The 15,293-nt window shown below is 37.0% G+C and overlaps 1 long non-coding RNA gene across 1 annotated transcript; it reads right to left on the bottom strand.

Annotated features, from left to right (window-relative positions):
* Positions 1–1,124: 1,124 nt before the first annotated feature.
* LOC131155399 (uncharacterized) lies at positions 1,125–3,643 on the bottom strand. Its single transcript, XR_009136810.1, has 2 exons — positions 1,533–3,643; positions 1,125–1,421 (listed from the first exon to the last, which is right to left on the bottom strand). It is a non-coding gene; the product is annotated as an uncharacterized LOC131155399 (long non-coding RNA).
* Positions 3,644–15,293: the final 11,650 nt, after the last annotated feature.

The following is a 15,293-nucleotide window of genomic DNA, read 5'->3' as shown; positions in this document are numbered from 1 at the left end:
TAAAATAGGTGTCTTTTATCTTTGTAGACTTGTTGCTTCAAATAAAGTAGGAGAGTTCTAACCCTTACATTGAAACAACGAAACTTACAAAGAGGGGCAGTTGTTGACACCCCAATTTTAACCAGGCTACCCAAAGGAAACCCTATGAAATAGGAGTTGACTTTGAGCCCTAAATGACCCCGAGTTTTTGGGAATTAAGACCCAAATCCTCCCATGGAGTCCTTCTAATTTCAATCAAGTCTCTTAAAAGTCAAAAGTATGGTTTAGAGTTGTTTAAGTGTCAAGTCCAAGTCTTAGGTGTTTTAAGCCAATTGTAAGGATTTGCTTATGGTAATTTTAATTCTTTTAGTTGCAAAATTAATCTTCATTCTCATCTAGGACCCGGTAGATTCAAAGTCGACTTCCTTTATGTATTAGGGTTTCAACCTTAGGAGTCTGAAATTTAAGTACATCTAACTTAGCAAATTTCAAAGCCCTTTTTCCCGTTGCCAAACCTTGTAGTTTCCAAATTCATTGAAGATTGGGCTTTAGGGTCCCCTAATTTTAGAGTCTTCATTCTTTGAAATAAGTTGAAGTCCTTTTCTTTAAAGTCTTGATTTTAGTTTCAAAAACCCAAAAAAGAAAAAAATAGTTCAGAGTCCTTAGATTAATGGTCCTTCAATTTTAATTGTTTTTTCCTTCATATTAAGTCCACAATTTAACTATAAAAAACTAAAAAAAAAGAAAATCAGTTTGGAGTCCTCATGTTAGATTTAATGTTGGTTCTTTGATTTTATTCACTATTTTTCATAAACTAGTCTACGTCTTATCTTCTGAGTTTTGATTTTAATCACTATTTTTCAATATCTAGTCTAGGTCTTGTCCTCTGAGTTTTAATTACAATTTCAAAAACTAAGAACTGATTTAGTTAATCGAGTCCCTTTAAGTTTCCATGAGTCTGGGAGTTTTCAAAGTTGGGATTGAAGCTTTCAAAATCTTAACTTGCTTTGAAATTAGGTCTCAATTTTAGGACGGGTCCTTTTGGGTTATTAAAGTCATATTCATCATTTTGTTGGTGTCCAAAGATGGTTAACTCTGAAGTCAAAATTAATGGTCAAAATTGGTCAACACGGTTGAGACATCAGTTGTTCAGCAAAGGGAGTCGGTGTGTACGCAAGCACACGTAGGCATTTAAGCATACAAAAGGAGCATACAAGATAAAATAAAGTATTGAAATACAGGAAAGTAAAAATAAGTACATACAAAGGAACTGTACAAATAATAGTTGCACCATTAGCAATTTGGGGGGTACATGCAGAAATTACAGTAAAAAAGGACAATAAAAAAATGAAGAGCCACATCCTCCAATTCGGGCTTGCCAAGCTGGAATACTCCAAAAAGCTCGCCATGCTCCCACTGCCACCTTACACTACCCCAATCACCTACGTACATAGGATAAACAGGACGAAATTAACTAATAGCAGGAAAGAGAAATGCAAATATATATATATATATATATATATAATGAAATAAAGGATTCTAGGCCCTCCTACCTTATGCTGCCATCTAAAAGCCCCAAAATGCCCGCCATCCCTGTGTTGCCATCTGGCTCAACAAATCCGTTGCGTAGAAGAAGGAATCAGGTGGTTAGAAGAGAAATTCAGGAAAATAGGAATAGGAATTCACATGCACAAGGTTGGAATGACACCTATAAAGGTGAAAATTCATTCTAACAGTCCGTTAGGGGGAAATTGGTTAGAAGAGTAGTGAATTGGCGTAAAAAGCAACCCCTGGACTCCCTATAAATAGGGAGTACTGGCACTGTAGCAGGACACCCCTTTGAGCGTAGAATTACTCTACGCAAATCGATAGAAAGAAAAGAGGATCAGAGAGCATAGTAACACTCTGCAGAAATAGAGTCAAAAAGAGAGAATTGAAGAGAAACTCTGTAGGAAGTACTAGTGCGATTGGAATTAAAGAAATCCTGCAGAAGCAGGAAGGATTCAGAAAGAAAGGCATCACAAACCGAAGGAGAGCTTGACCCGAACTTGATTTTAGTTTGTGAACCCCTAGACACACCAAACCAGACACACACACAAAGATTGGAAAAGAAGACCAGAGGAGTGAGAGATTTTAGGTAAATCCCTTATCCATTCCCTAAATCAAATTGTGAAGTGTATTATATGTGAACTGTGAGTGCAGGTACTTCCTCCTTTCTTAGGTTCTTGAACCTGAGCTCAGACCTGAACACCCAACTTGAACCCGAGACCCGACCCAAGTTCTGAGTTCCTCTAACCCAAAACCCTTGACCCATTTAGCCCCTTAGACTTTAACCCAAACTTGAACCCAAACTCGGGTTCAAACCCTTCAGACCAAGCCCCAACCCCATTTTAAACCTTGACCCACAACCCATTTTTAAATCTTGACCCACAACCCATTTTTAAACTTTAACCCGTAGCCCATTTTAAAAAAAACCCCAAGCACACTTTAATCTTAAAACCAAGCACACTTGCCTTTTAAACCCCTAGGCTTGTATGCTTTTAAAACCCGAAGCCCGTTTTAAAATCCTATCTCAAGCCCATTTTAAATTAACCTTGGGCTAGCCTCTTTTCTTGTATAACTCAAGCCCATTTTTGAAAATCCCTAGACCCAAGCTTTCATTTTTAACCCGAGCCCATTAACACGATTTTAAAACAAGCCCACCATTTTTATTTTTAAAACTAAGCCCATACCAACTTTTGAAAATACCCAAAGGCCCAACTTTTTAAATGAGGCCCGTTCCAACTTTGAAGACCTAAAAACAGGCCCATCGAATATTTAACCAAGCTCACAAAGACTTTCTAACCCTATACCTGCACGTGTTTAGTCACACGTGCTTGACCTACTCGGGATCACAGGAGTTCATAACTTCCCGAGTTCACACAGCCCTGGTTTGACTCACACTGCTCACCCTGAGTTGAATCACATGAGTCAACACCAGTTTAACACAACCTCACTCACTGAGTCGAGGACGAGTCCAACACGTCCTCGTCTCAGACCTGCAACTAGACTCTAACAAACCAATACCCCCAAAACATACAATATTCAAATCGTCATCACAACTCATCAAATCACACACCAAGAATCCAAAAAATGGTCTTAAAACAAGGGAAACAGAAGGGAGATGAGAGGAATACTTAGCTTTCCATCCAAGCTTTGGTCTAAACCCACTATTTGGGTTTTGAACTCGGTTGCTCCCCTGATGCTCCAATCGCCAGACCCAGCTTGCTGAATGTGTATGAAACTTCATGATATCAGGAGGATACTTAAAACCCCCAATCATAGGGAGGCAGGTCTCTGTAGGGGTGGTAGATTTTCAAAAAATTTGAGGCTATGAGGAAAGGAGATGGAAGAAGATTAGGGTTTCAGTTTAAGGAGTCTAGGTATTTGGATTGTAGAAAGCTTGGAGATTCAGGAAAGCTTAGAACTACTGGAGGGTTCTTGGTTGGAAAGAGTGAGAGGGCATAGGGTTCATCTATAAAGAAACAGAAAGAGAGACAGAGTGAGAAAAAGATACAGAGAAGGTGAAAGAAGAAAGATAGTAGGGCGAGTTGCAGAAGAAACCCTAGGGTTTCACTCGCAAGGAAGAACAGGGAAGAGAGAGGATAAGGAGAACATGAGAGAAAATGGGAGAAAGGAAAAATTATGGCTTAAATATGAAAAACCTCAAGACCATAGGATTTGAACACGTGGCGTGTTCTGACCCCTTAGATCAAGTCGTGTGTGGGTCTCCTTTGCAACTGTAGGATCAACAACCCCCATCAACTATTGAGATCGCATGAACCCAGGAGCATTAATGGCCAATGGCATGTGTACCTCCCCCTCTGTTTGCGCTCGCTGACGCATGGCGTTTTTGCCCCCGGGCATTTCATGCCTGCAGCAGTCGCTCCCTGAGGAATACGTGCCCCCCTTCGCGTGCACCAACTCCCCCTCATCAGAGCCATTTGATCACCAGAGCATCAACGGTTTTGATTGACCGTGTAAAAAACATTAGCTATGGTCTACCTCTTCGCACAACGTGTGGCAAAGCTGTCACCTGAGTCATTAATGCTAGAATGCGTCTCGTCTCCCAGCCATTGGATCCAACGCCTCATCAACGGCTAGGATGGCTCCGTGTTAGAAGCATTCATGAATGTCTGCGCGTTGGCGTTCAACAGGCGACATGTGTCCCCTCTGCAATCAATGCAGGAGGCCATTCCATCCCTGGCCGTTGGATCTTTGCCATCATCAATGGTCATGATCCCTCGTGTTAGAAGTCCTCATTAACGCTCACCGCATCCCTAATCGGCAGCTGACACGTGGCACCGATCATTAATGCTTGGCGGCTCTCTCCATCAGCCGCTTGATTTTCCCCTTCTACAGACGTTTGGATCGCGCCACGTTGATAAACAATACTGCGCACCTTCCAGCCTCTCAAGCACTGACACGTGGCACAGTTTCAAGCCAGATGATCGTAACTCAGACCTTAAACCGGTCTCCCTCAAATCGGTCAAAATTTGATCGGTCCACCTCCCTAAATCGGATTAAATCGGTTCTTCTCATTATCTTTTAATTATATATATATATATATATATTTCGAATAATACATTTAAAATTCACAAAAATTCATAAAAATTCATAAAAACTCAGGAAAATCACTAAAAAATCTTGAAAATTGGGGAAAATTTCTAAAAAAAAAATACTTTAAGTCAGTTTTCATTGTTTGAAATAATTCCCATGTCAAAAATCACATTAAAATACCAAAAAATCACAAAAACATATTCTAAAGTTCGGTAAATATTATTGCTTCTAGAAAATTACAGAAAATTAAGAAAAATATAAACATATTTTTGTCTCGACCAAGACCTTAAACTGGGTTTTCCCCAGAATCGGTCAACATTTGACCGATTCATCATTCCCTAAACCGGTTCGCACCGATTTTCTTCACTTCACTTGTTTATTACTTTAATAATTCCAAAATTCACCAAAATACGCAAAAATCGTGAAGTGTAAGAAAAATCACAAAAATTTTAGAAAATTTCAAAAAATATTTTGATAACTTTGACCTCCAAGATTTTTGTCTTAATTTTATTTATGTCCACTCGGACTTTCAGGCTCTCCTTTGTCATCGCAACATCAACATACACTCCATCGCCGGCGGCAGCTTGAAGGCCGTGAACTGGTCGCAGGCGTGGTCTTCTCTAATGGCGATTCCTTCGGATATCTGCATGAGCATCACGTAGAGCACAAAGGGGAGCTTGTGGGTTCAACAACTTGTGTAGCACCCAATCCCCGGTGGTCTACCAATAGAACTTTCATTTCTCTCAACCCAGGAGCCGCTCCCGACGGCGTGTAGATCGTGCGTGGTAGACAACTGCAGATTCATCATCAAGCATCTAAGCTCCGATGTCCCTGCTCCGGCTGTCTGAACACGACAACCCAACTCCGGTGGTAACTACTCTGTAAGTTCCCTGCGAGCAAACATACTTATACACTCACACGTTAACACACACACACACACGGTTTCACGCACTCAAACACCCTGTTACACACTGTTTCATGCACTCAAACACCCTCTCACACACACTGTTTCACGCACACAAATACTCACACACACACACAATTTTATGCACTCAAATACACACACACACACACACAGTTTCATGCACTCAAATACACACTATACACACACACACCGGCACACACACTGTTACACGCACCTAAACACACACCACAACACACACCTGCACACACACTACAACATGCACCACTAACACACACTGTACACACACCTGCACACACACTGTTTCACGCACCACTTACACACACTCTTACACACACTCTTACACGTACGCAGTAGCATACACAACAAACACACAGACACCCAATCACGTATGCATGCATGCATGCCACCCACACACACATGCACGTGTACTCATTTTATTTTATTATTGTAATATTTGTTTAGAATAATAATATCCATGTTTTTATTTTATTTTTCTTTTGTTGTTACTATGGTATATTATTTATGCTTATTTGTTATTTTTATTTTGCAGTATTTGTTGAATACTAGTTAGCAATTTAATATTATTATTATGCTTTATAGTTGTGATACTTGCTGTGTTTATCGTAAATAATAAATAATGACTATTATAATGGTCGAATTTTCATTGGTTGGAATTTGTTAACATGTGAATTGAATCTTGTCATGGTTGGTGTATATATGGCGGGTGATTCATATCATTGTTATAAGTTTTCACATTATAGTTGTATCATATTATTGGCCTTTTAGACTTGACTTTCGTTATTTTTAATTATCTTTTCGATATTTAAGATTAGGGAGATATGAAAAATTACAAAAAAAATAAGAAAAGATAAAAATTAAAAAAAATGTTTTGGAACATGAAGACCATTCCTGGTATCTTGTCATCTCGATACACTAACTCGCATGCACTCTCTCGAAAATCAACGCGTATTGGCTTGATGATTTTGACTAGACCTTAAACAGGTTGACCCATCTCCTTTGACCGATTTTCTCTCCGAATCGGTTGGATCCTCTGAACTGGTATGAAATCGGTTTAGTCTTTTATTTTATTTTATATTTAAACTTTTAAAAAACTCATAAAAATTCATAAAAATTTCATAAAAATCATAAAAAAATTCAAAAAACTTAGGAGAAAATTTTAAAAATATTTTTGGGACTTGATTTTCATTGTTTTTGCTTAATTGTCTTTTTGTTATTCTAATTTCGGGAATAATATTGAAAAAAATCACAAAAATATTTTTTTAGGCCTAGAAAATCGTTTCCATCCCGAACAAACTCCAAAAATCTCCCGGAATATTACTTTTCACTTAAAAAATTCTCTAAAGATTTCAAAACCCCATGAGTGTATTTTTGTAAACTATTTTCTCAATTTTTCATCCCGATGATTGCAACAAAGGGCACGGACTCTACGGAGTATTGGATTGCCCTAGTTTTGAGGGAATATTTATATAGTGTTCATTTTTTGTATTTTCTTTGATTTTTGTGAGGGAGTAATTTTCTAAGTCTTATTAAATTTATTTTGAGATAATTTTCGATTAATCTAGTGTCATTCGTAAGAATGGGCGCGTAGGGGTTGCTAATACCTTTCCCTCGCGTAACCGTACTCTCGAGCTCGACTCTGGTGATGCAGACCGAATCTACCCCTAATGGGGTAGTAATCAAGTATTCTAACCACACTTTAAAGGTTAGTGGCGACTCCATACACCATGTTTTACACGAAAATATCTTTTTCAAAGTTCACATCCATTTTTTCCCAATTTGCAACGGTACCCATGCCAAGTTGTTTTGGCGGGTCTGCGATGTTGCAACAATCGTCACTAATATTTGTGCTTTAGTGACGTTTTTGAAATTCGTCACTAATACTCTACTATTAGTGATGGTTTTGAAACTTTCACTAATACTTAAAAAATGGACAATTATTAGTGACGGTTTTAAAACAGTCACTAATAATTTAAAACTAATAATTTTTTAATCATTAATTCCTATAAAAATCCATAATTACATTTTCGCATACATAACATTAAACCATAATTACTAAAAAATTCATAAATTATTCAAAATTCTAATTCTAATTCTAATTCAAATACAAATTCAATTAAAATATAGAAATTTCATCTATTCAGATAACAAAAAAAAAAAAAAATCAAAATTCAAATTCAAATTCAAATATGTTAGATTAAACTTCCGTCACTAAAAACCAGTTTTCTTGTAGTAAGATTAAATTGCGGGGATTTGATCATATCGGCACTTTTAAATATGTTAGAAATTAAATTTAAATAAGGAAAATTGATCATACCTGCGTTTCTTTAGAATTTAATCAGTTAATGGAAGCATGTAAGCCTAGGGATGTTAGGATAGTAATTATTCCGAGGTTGAGTTGATTAAACTAGGGCATGTGAATACAGGGGTTTGTGTGAACGCCACGGGCGTCGGTCTAGGAAACTTGCAGGCATGTCCTTAGGAAACAGGTAAGGGGAATTAAATTATGTTAGGAATTTCTAGAAATTAATTGATTAAATTAAAGTATGATGTGAAAATATTATATGTGATATTTTGACTTATCATGCATGTATAAAAAAAAAAGTTTTGGGATATCCTACGTTTTACTATTAAATATTACTGAAAACCTATATGGCATGAGAAAGAATTTTGATTATTGTAAAACGAATAGATGAATATATTATATGATGAGACTTAATTTTTGTTGAGATATGTACAAATATGTTTTACACTGATATGATGATATGAGTTATATACAGATATGTTTAATACAAATATGTTGTTATGAGATATATACACACAAGTTTTATTAGATATGATGATATCTGATATATATACAGACGCAAATTTTATTGATATGTTGAAATGAGATGTTCACAGCCATGATAAGATATAAATAGACATGATGAAATATGATGAACAATCATGAGTTACAGACGAGATGTGTTACGCATGGATACGCATGAGCTTGAGCATGTTTATGAGAAGTGAAAGCTTATGGAAATATATTGTGTATATTGAGTGATGGAAATGAGAACTTGGTTGTTTAATGATATAAGAGCACAGTACCATTGCTAGTGATTGAGTTAGTGCAACCACATTGCTCAGGGAGCGTGTTGGTAATGGAGGTCGATTGAGCCTGCGGAGGGATGTTGCCTGGGTCTAGACCAGGCTGCGGTCGAAATATATTATTATGTATATTGAGTGATGGAAATGAGAACTTGGTTGGTTAATGATATAAGAGCACGTTACCGTTACTAGTGATTGAGTTAGTGCAACCACACTGCTCAAAGAGCATGTTGGTAATTAAGGTCGATTAAGCCTGCATAGGGATGTTGACAGCCTCTTGGTTCGTACCAGGCTGCGCTAGGCCAATCGTACTACAAACAAGGTATTTTGACTTAGCATGGTAGGCCAATTATAGTTAAGTCCCGCCTTTGGGCCGCACAACCCGGTTGTTGAAATTGAATAAGAGGATTTTTCTATATTCTTTTATTCAACAATACAAGGGTATATTTATACATGAGTCAATGATCCCAAATTATTCCTAAATATCCGCTCTATAATAAATACACAATAAATGAAAATTGGAAAGTGTATATGTATCTCTAATACTCCCCCTCAAGTTGGAGCATGGAGATCCGTAATGGCCAACTTGCGTGATAAGTTTAGGAAATGTTCATGACCCAAAACTTTGGTGAAGATATCAGCAAGCAAACTGTGGGTAGGAATATGCTTAGTGAAGAAGAGGCCAGCCCGTAACTTTTCACAAACAATATGACAATTGATTTCTATGTGTTTTGTACGTTCGTGGCAAACAGGACTCTGAGCAATGTGAAGAGCCGCTTGGTTTTCATAATATAAGAGCATAGGCTGGGAATGCGGTACACCAAGATCATTTAAAAGAGTTTTGAGCTATGTAAATTCACAAGTAGTGGAAGAAAGCACCTGGTACTCAGCTTCGGTGGAGGAGAGAGACATTGTAGGTTGTTTCTTAGTGCGCTAGGAAATTGGACTAGTGCCTAGTTGAATGAAAAAACCAGTGGTGGAGCGGTGAGTGAGGGGACAACTAGCCCAATCCAAATTAGAATAGGCGGAGATGTGAAGTGTGTTGGCAGTACGAAAAAATAAGCCCTGACCTGGAGATGCCTTACTGTATCAAAGAACACGTACAACAACATCATAATGTGGTTGTCTGGGATGGTGCATAAATTGACTGAGAATGTTGACTAGAAATAAAATGTCGGGACAGGTGATAGTGAGATATATCAAACATCCAATGAGTTGCCGAAAAGAGCTTGGATCAGAGAGAAGAACACCATTAGTATTATTGAGCTTGAGATTTTGTTTCATGGGAAAGTTGGCAGGACGAGCACCAAGATGACTGCTATTAGTGAGGATGTCAAGAGCTTATTTTCGTTGATTAAGAAATATGCCAGTTGGAGAGTAAGCAACTTCGAGGCCAAGGAAATATTTCAGTTTGTCAAGATCCTTTAACTTGAATTTTTGAGCAAACATGACTTTGAAAGTGCTAATATCGGAGAGATCATTGCCTGCCATGAGAATGTCATCAACATAAACAAGTATGAGAGTAAAAGACTGACCCCGAGAGTGGGTGAAGAGAGAGTGATCGGCTTGAGATTGGGTGAACTCTTCAGCAAGTAAAACTGAAGATAATTTAGAGAACCAATTGCGATAGGCTTGCTTAAGGCCATAAAGGGATTTCTTAAGACGAAAAACATGAGTCTCCCCCTGTTTGCAATAACCCAGTGGAGGGGTCATATAAACCTCCTCATCGAGATCACCATGGAGAAAAGCGTTGTTGACGTCCAATTGAAGGAGATGCCAATTTCGAACTGCAGCCACTGCAAGAACACACCTAACAGTAACGAGTTTAGCAATAGGAGGAAAAGTGTCATGATAATCCAAATCTTTTACTTGAGTGTAGCCCTTGGCCACCAAGTGAGCTTTGTGTCGCTCTATGGATCCTGATTACATGCATAAATTGCATAATTAGGTGCTTTAATTCATGCATTAATGATTATATTTTTAATTAAATGCATAATTATGCTCAATATTTTAACATTACGCTCTACTTATAATATTTTGATATTATTGTATAATTTATGAATTTTTGGTATTTTATTTTTGCAAGGTAAGTTATGGACGTTAAAGCCGATGACACATCGTAATTCGGACATAATTCCCCCATCCGAGTTTGATCGAGGTGATTTGAAATTCTGTGGAAATTCGAGAAAGTGTTCTACAACTTTCGTGTCTTGAGCTTTGAAAATTACGGGCTTTAGGAGGGCCAAATTTGGGCTTGTTTGTTGGGAAACAAAGAAAAGGAAAAAAAAAAGAAACAAAAAAAGAAAAAGAAAAAATAATAATAATAAAATGATTTGACTCAGCCATGCAGCCAAGTCCTTTGGTGTGCACTGGGTAGGGTTCTCTAAAGGGGTTTCCCTTCCTTTTATTTTTGCTCTCCAGCAGCCTCCCTCGTTCTCAGCCATGTAGCCAGGTCCTTTGGTGTGCGCTGGGTAGGGTTCTCTAAAGGGGGTTCCCTTCCTTTTATTTTTGCTCTCCAGCAGCCTCCTTCGTTTATTCATTCGCACAACCTTTCCTCTCTTCTCTTCAACCTCACTCTCCCTTCCCTTTAATTTTTTTTATCTTTTGGCTTGCTACCATACCCGTGAGCAGCCCCCTCTCCATCCTTCCTATTTTCTCTTTCTCTTTCAATTCTCTTCCTTTCTTGCTCACCTGAACTCCCTCATCTCTTCCAGCTCTCTTCCATCCTTGTCTTGCTCCTTCGTGCCTCTCCCTGCTGCCCCTCCATCTTCCGGCTGTTTGCTGCAAGTCGAAGCCTCCTGCTTCAGCGTACGACTGCTGCTGCTACTCTCTTCCACTCTTGCTGTTGCTAGAAGTTCAACTTGAGAAGCCCTTGTTCTCCTGCTACATCTACGGCTATGCTGCTACTGTTCCTCAACTCACGGCCAACCAGTTTTTTTTTATTCTCTCCCTCTCTCCTCCCTTTATTCTTCCCTTTAAATACTTACTTGAATATTGTTACCTTTCTTTAGAATTTCAATTAAAGTTTTAAGTTTTAAATGCATGTTGGGTTATTATTATTAAAGTTAACGTATTTTTTTTTCTTATTTACTATCATTGTTAAAGTTAATCGTTGTTTGGTTTATTTTTTTATTTATTAAAGGTCGATTTGTTTTCTTAAAAAAAAAACGAAAAAGAAAAAAAAAATCTTCTTTAGGAATTAAATTTTGTTGGGTTTTAATTATTTCAATTTCAGTTTAAGTGAAGTCTGAATGCTTATCGTGTTTCCGCTTATTGATTAGTTGTTAAAAAGTTAAATTGGATTTGCATTCTATATTGCGTTAAAATTTAGTTTTTGTTCGAGTTTGTGTTTGATTGATTTTTTTTTTATTGCATGCTTAAGCTACGTAGGCAAGTCATCGTCTTTGGGTTTTCCTTGTCCGATGTTCAACGTAGGATTTAGTTCTTGCTTGGTTAATTAAATATAGGGTTGTTTTTCGTTATAATTTAATTTAGTGCGTGTTAGGATTTAGAAGGTGAGAAATCATCATCAAAACCTAGGTATTAAGGAGAGAGAGATAAGAGGATCTTATACTGACTTTGGAACTGCTCATAAAAACGATATGGGACTGGATGGAAATTAATACTCCCTCTCGAGCCCATGGGGGAAATGAGGCAACGAAAGCCCATGGGGGGAAATGAGGTGAGGAGAAGTCCTACCCACGGAGGAGCTAAGCAGCCCAAGGCCCTACTCTGATACCATGTTAAAATTGAATAAGGAGATTTTTCTATATTCTGTTATTCAACGATACAAGGGTATATTTATACATGAGTCAATGATCCCAAATTATTCCTAAATATCTGCTCTATAATAAATACACAATAAATGAAAAATAGAAAGTGTATATGTATCTCTAATATCGGTCATATGAGATTATTACATGATGGTGATATGAATAGGTTCCTCATTACAGACATGATAGACTCATATGATTATATGTTGATAGATATGTTATTTGTACATAGAAATATTTACTGAGCGTGATCATATTTTCAAGAAAAATATATGGATGCAATTGTATATACATTTATATGAATATGAGTACAGTTTTCATGATTTCGCTATTAAATTAATGTTTATAAGGATGTGTTATGATAAACTAAAACTCATTTGCCACACACTGATAATAATTATTCCCACTTACTAAGAGATGTCTCACCCCAAAGATTTTAAACATTTCAAGAAATTCAAGTAGTCAGGCAGAGCGAGCTCCGAGATTAAGGTGACGTAATTCCTATAGTTCAGAGTATGTGTATTTATTTTTGGGAGTGGGGATATGTTGTATAATCCTTGGGATATCAGTTGGATTTTTTTTGGGAGTTATATGTACTTAGGTGGAGACTCTAGAACTCTGGTATTGTACATAAGGAATAGAAGTATTATGTTTTCCGCTGCATTGACTTTGATGATGATATTATGGTATTAGAGTTGTATGGTTATATATATATATATATATATAAATGGTTGAAAAATTAGGGTGTTACACTATTAGTAACGATTATAAAACCGTTACTAATATTGTGCCTTTTGTGACGGAATTGAACACAAAAAATGGTGATTCTATAGTGATGGTTTTAGACTTTTAGTGACGATTAATAAACCGTCACTAAAAGTTTATCCTGCTATTATTAGTAACGGTTTTGTGAACCGTCACTAATACTTTGAAATATTTTTTTTTTTTTTGAAAATTCTTGTAGAAACTTGTTATTACATTTTAGCGTACATAAAATTAAACAAGAATAACTAAAACATTCATAAATTATTCAAAATTCAAATACATATATACAAATACAAATTCAAACTAAAAAAATAATAATTATGTTCAGAAAGTCCAGAATACAAGAAAAGTCAAAATTAAAGCTATAGTGCATCAACCCGACTGTAGTGCCTGTCATTGTCATAATGGTCTGACAGCTGCAATCCCTACAAAATTATAATTATACAAGAAATTAGTATACAATATTTGAACATATATATATATATACTATAATTAAATATGATTTGATAGAAAAATGATCAGACAATCAGACATAGTGGAAGAAAATGATACAATTGTAAAATAACTAAATTTGATCTTTCAAAAGTCAGCCTACCCGGTTCGGACCTCGTATGACCGAATTGTAAACTAAGTTTACTGAGTAGTTTGTTTGTATTATGACTTTACTTTTAAGTAGGGAAAAAGATCTCGGGGAGGAGTTTTTGGGGACTATTAGATCTGGTACATCCAGTTTGATGTGACGGACATGTCGGGACTGATCACACTCAGTTTGGACCTAGTATGCCCGATTTGGACACCTGAGTGCTTAAAAATGAACTAAGTGTAATAAGTTCTCCTTTAAGCGTATAATTTTCAATTGACATGGAGTTTTTGTGGACCATCAGATTCGACATGTCCAGTTCAATGTGATGGACATGTTGGGACTTACCACACTCGATTTGGACCCTCTATGCCCGATTTGGACACCTAAGTGCTTAAAAATAAACTAAGTATACTAAGTTCATCTTTAAGCATATAATTTTCAATTGGCTTAGATTTTATGGGGACCATCAAATTTGACACATCCAGTTCGATGTGACGGACGTGCCGAGACTAACCAAACTCAGTTTGGACCTCGAATGCCCGAATTGGACACATGGGTGGTTAAATTCAACAAAGTGTACTAAGTTCGTCTCTAAGTGTATAATTTTCAATTGGAATGAAGTTTTTGGGGACCGTCAGATTTGGCATGTCCAGTTCAATGTGACAGATGTATTGGGATTGACCACGCTTGGTTTGGATCTTATATGCCCGATTTGGACACTTGAGTGCTGAAAATGAATTAAGTTTACTAAGTAGTTTGTTTTTATTCTAACTTTACTTCTAACTAGGGAAAAAGATTTCAGAGAGGAGTTTTTGGGGACCATCAGATTTGACATGTCTAGTTCAATGTGACAGATGTGTCGGGACTGACCACGCTAGGTTTGGACCTCGTATGCTTGATTTGGACACCTGAGTGCTTAAAAATGAACTAAGTGTAGTAAGTTCGCCTTTAAGCACATAATTTTTAATTGGCATGGAGTTTTTCGGAACTTTTATATCTGGCATGTCCAGTTCGATGTGATGGACGTGTCGAGACTGACCACGCTTAGTTTGGACCTCGTATGCTTGATGATTACGAGTTAAAACTGTGTAATTAGACATCTTAATCTGGATATTAAGGCTTCTATTTTTAATTAAATGTCTAATTACTCTCAGTATTTTAACAAAGTGCCTTATTTATAATTTATGAGTTTTATTGAACAATTTATGAATTTTTGGAAAATTTTTTATCGCAAGAAAATTCTCGGGAGTCAAAATCGGCACCAGTTCTTAAATCACACATAACTTTCCCGTTCGAGCTCTGATGGAGACGAATCAAATTTTTGAAGAAAGATGAGAAGATTATCTACAACTTCTGTATTTTGAGCTTCAGAAGAAATGGGCTCCGGGAGATTCAAAAATGGACCATGTTTATAGAGAACAAAAATGAGAAGAAAAGAAGAAAAAAAAAATATTAAAGTGGTTGATGTGACCCTGCCTTGCATGGCCGGGTCGGGTCGTGGATCTAGCGCTGGGATGTAGGGTTTCACTCCCCCATCCTTATTTATTCTTCTCCTCTCTTC

This window comes from Malania oleifera, chromosome 5 (assembly GCF_029873635.1).
Source record: "Malania oleifera isolate guangnan ecotype guangnan chromosome 5, ASM2987363v1, whole genome shotgun sequence".
Classification (NCBI taxonomy): domain Eukaryota; kingdom Viridiplantae; phylum Streptophyta; class Magnoliopsida; order Santalales; family Ximeniaceae; genus Malania; species Malania oleifera.
This window is presented reverse-complemented; position numbering and strand designations above follow the sequence as displayed.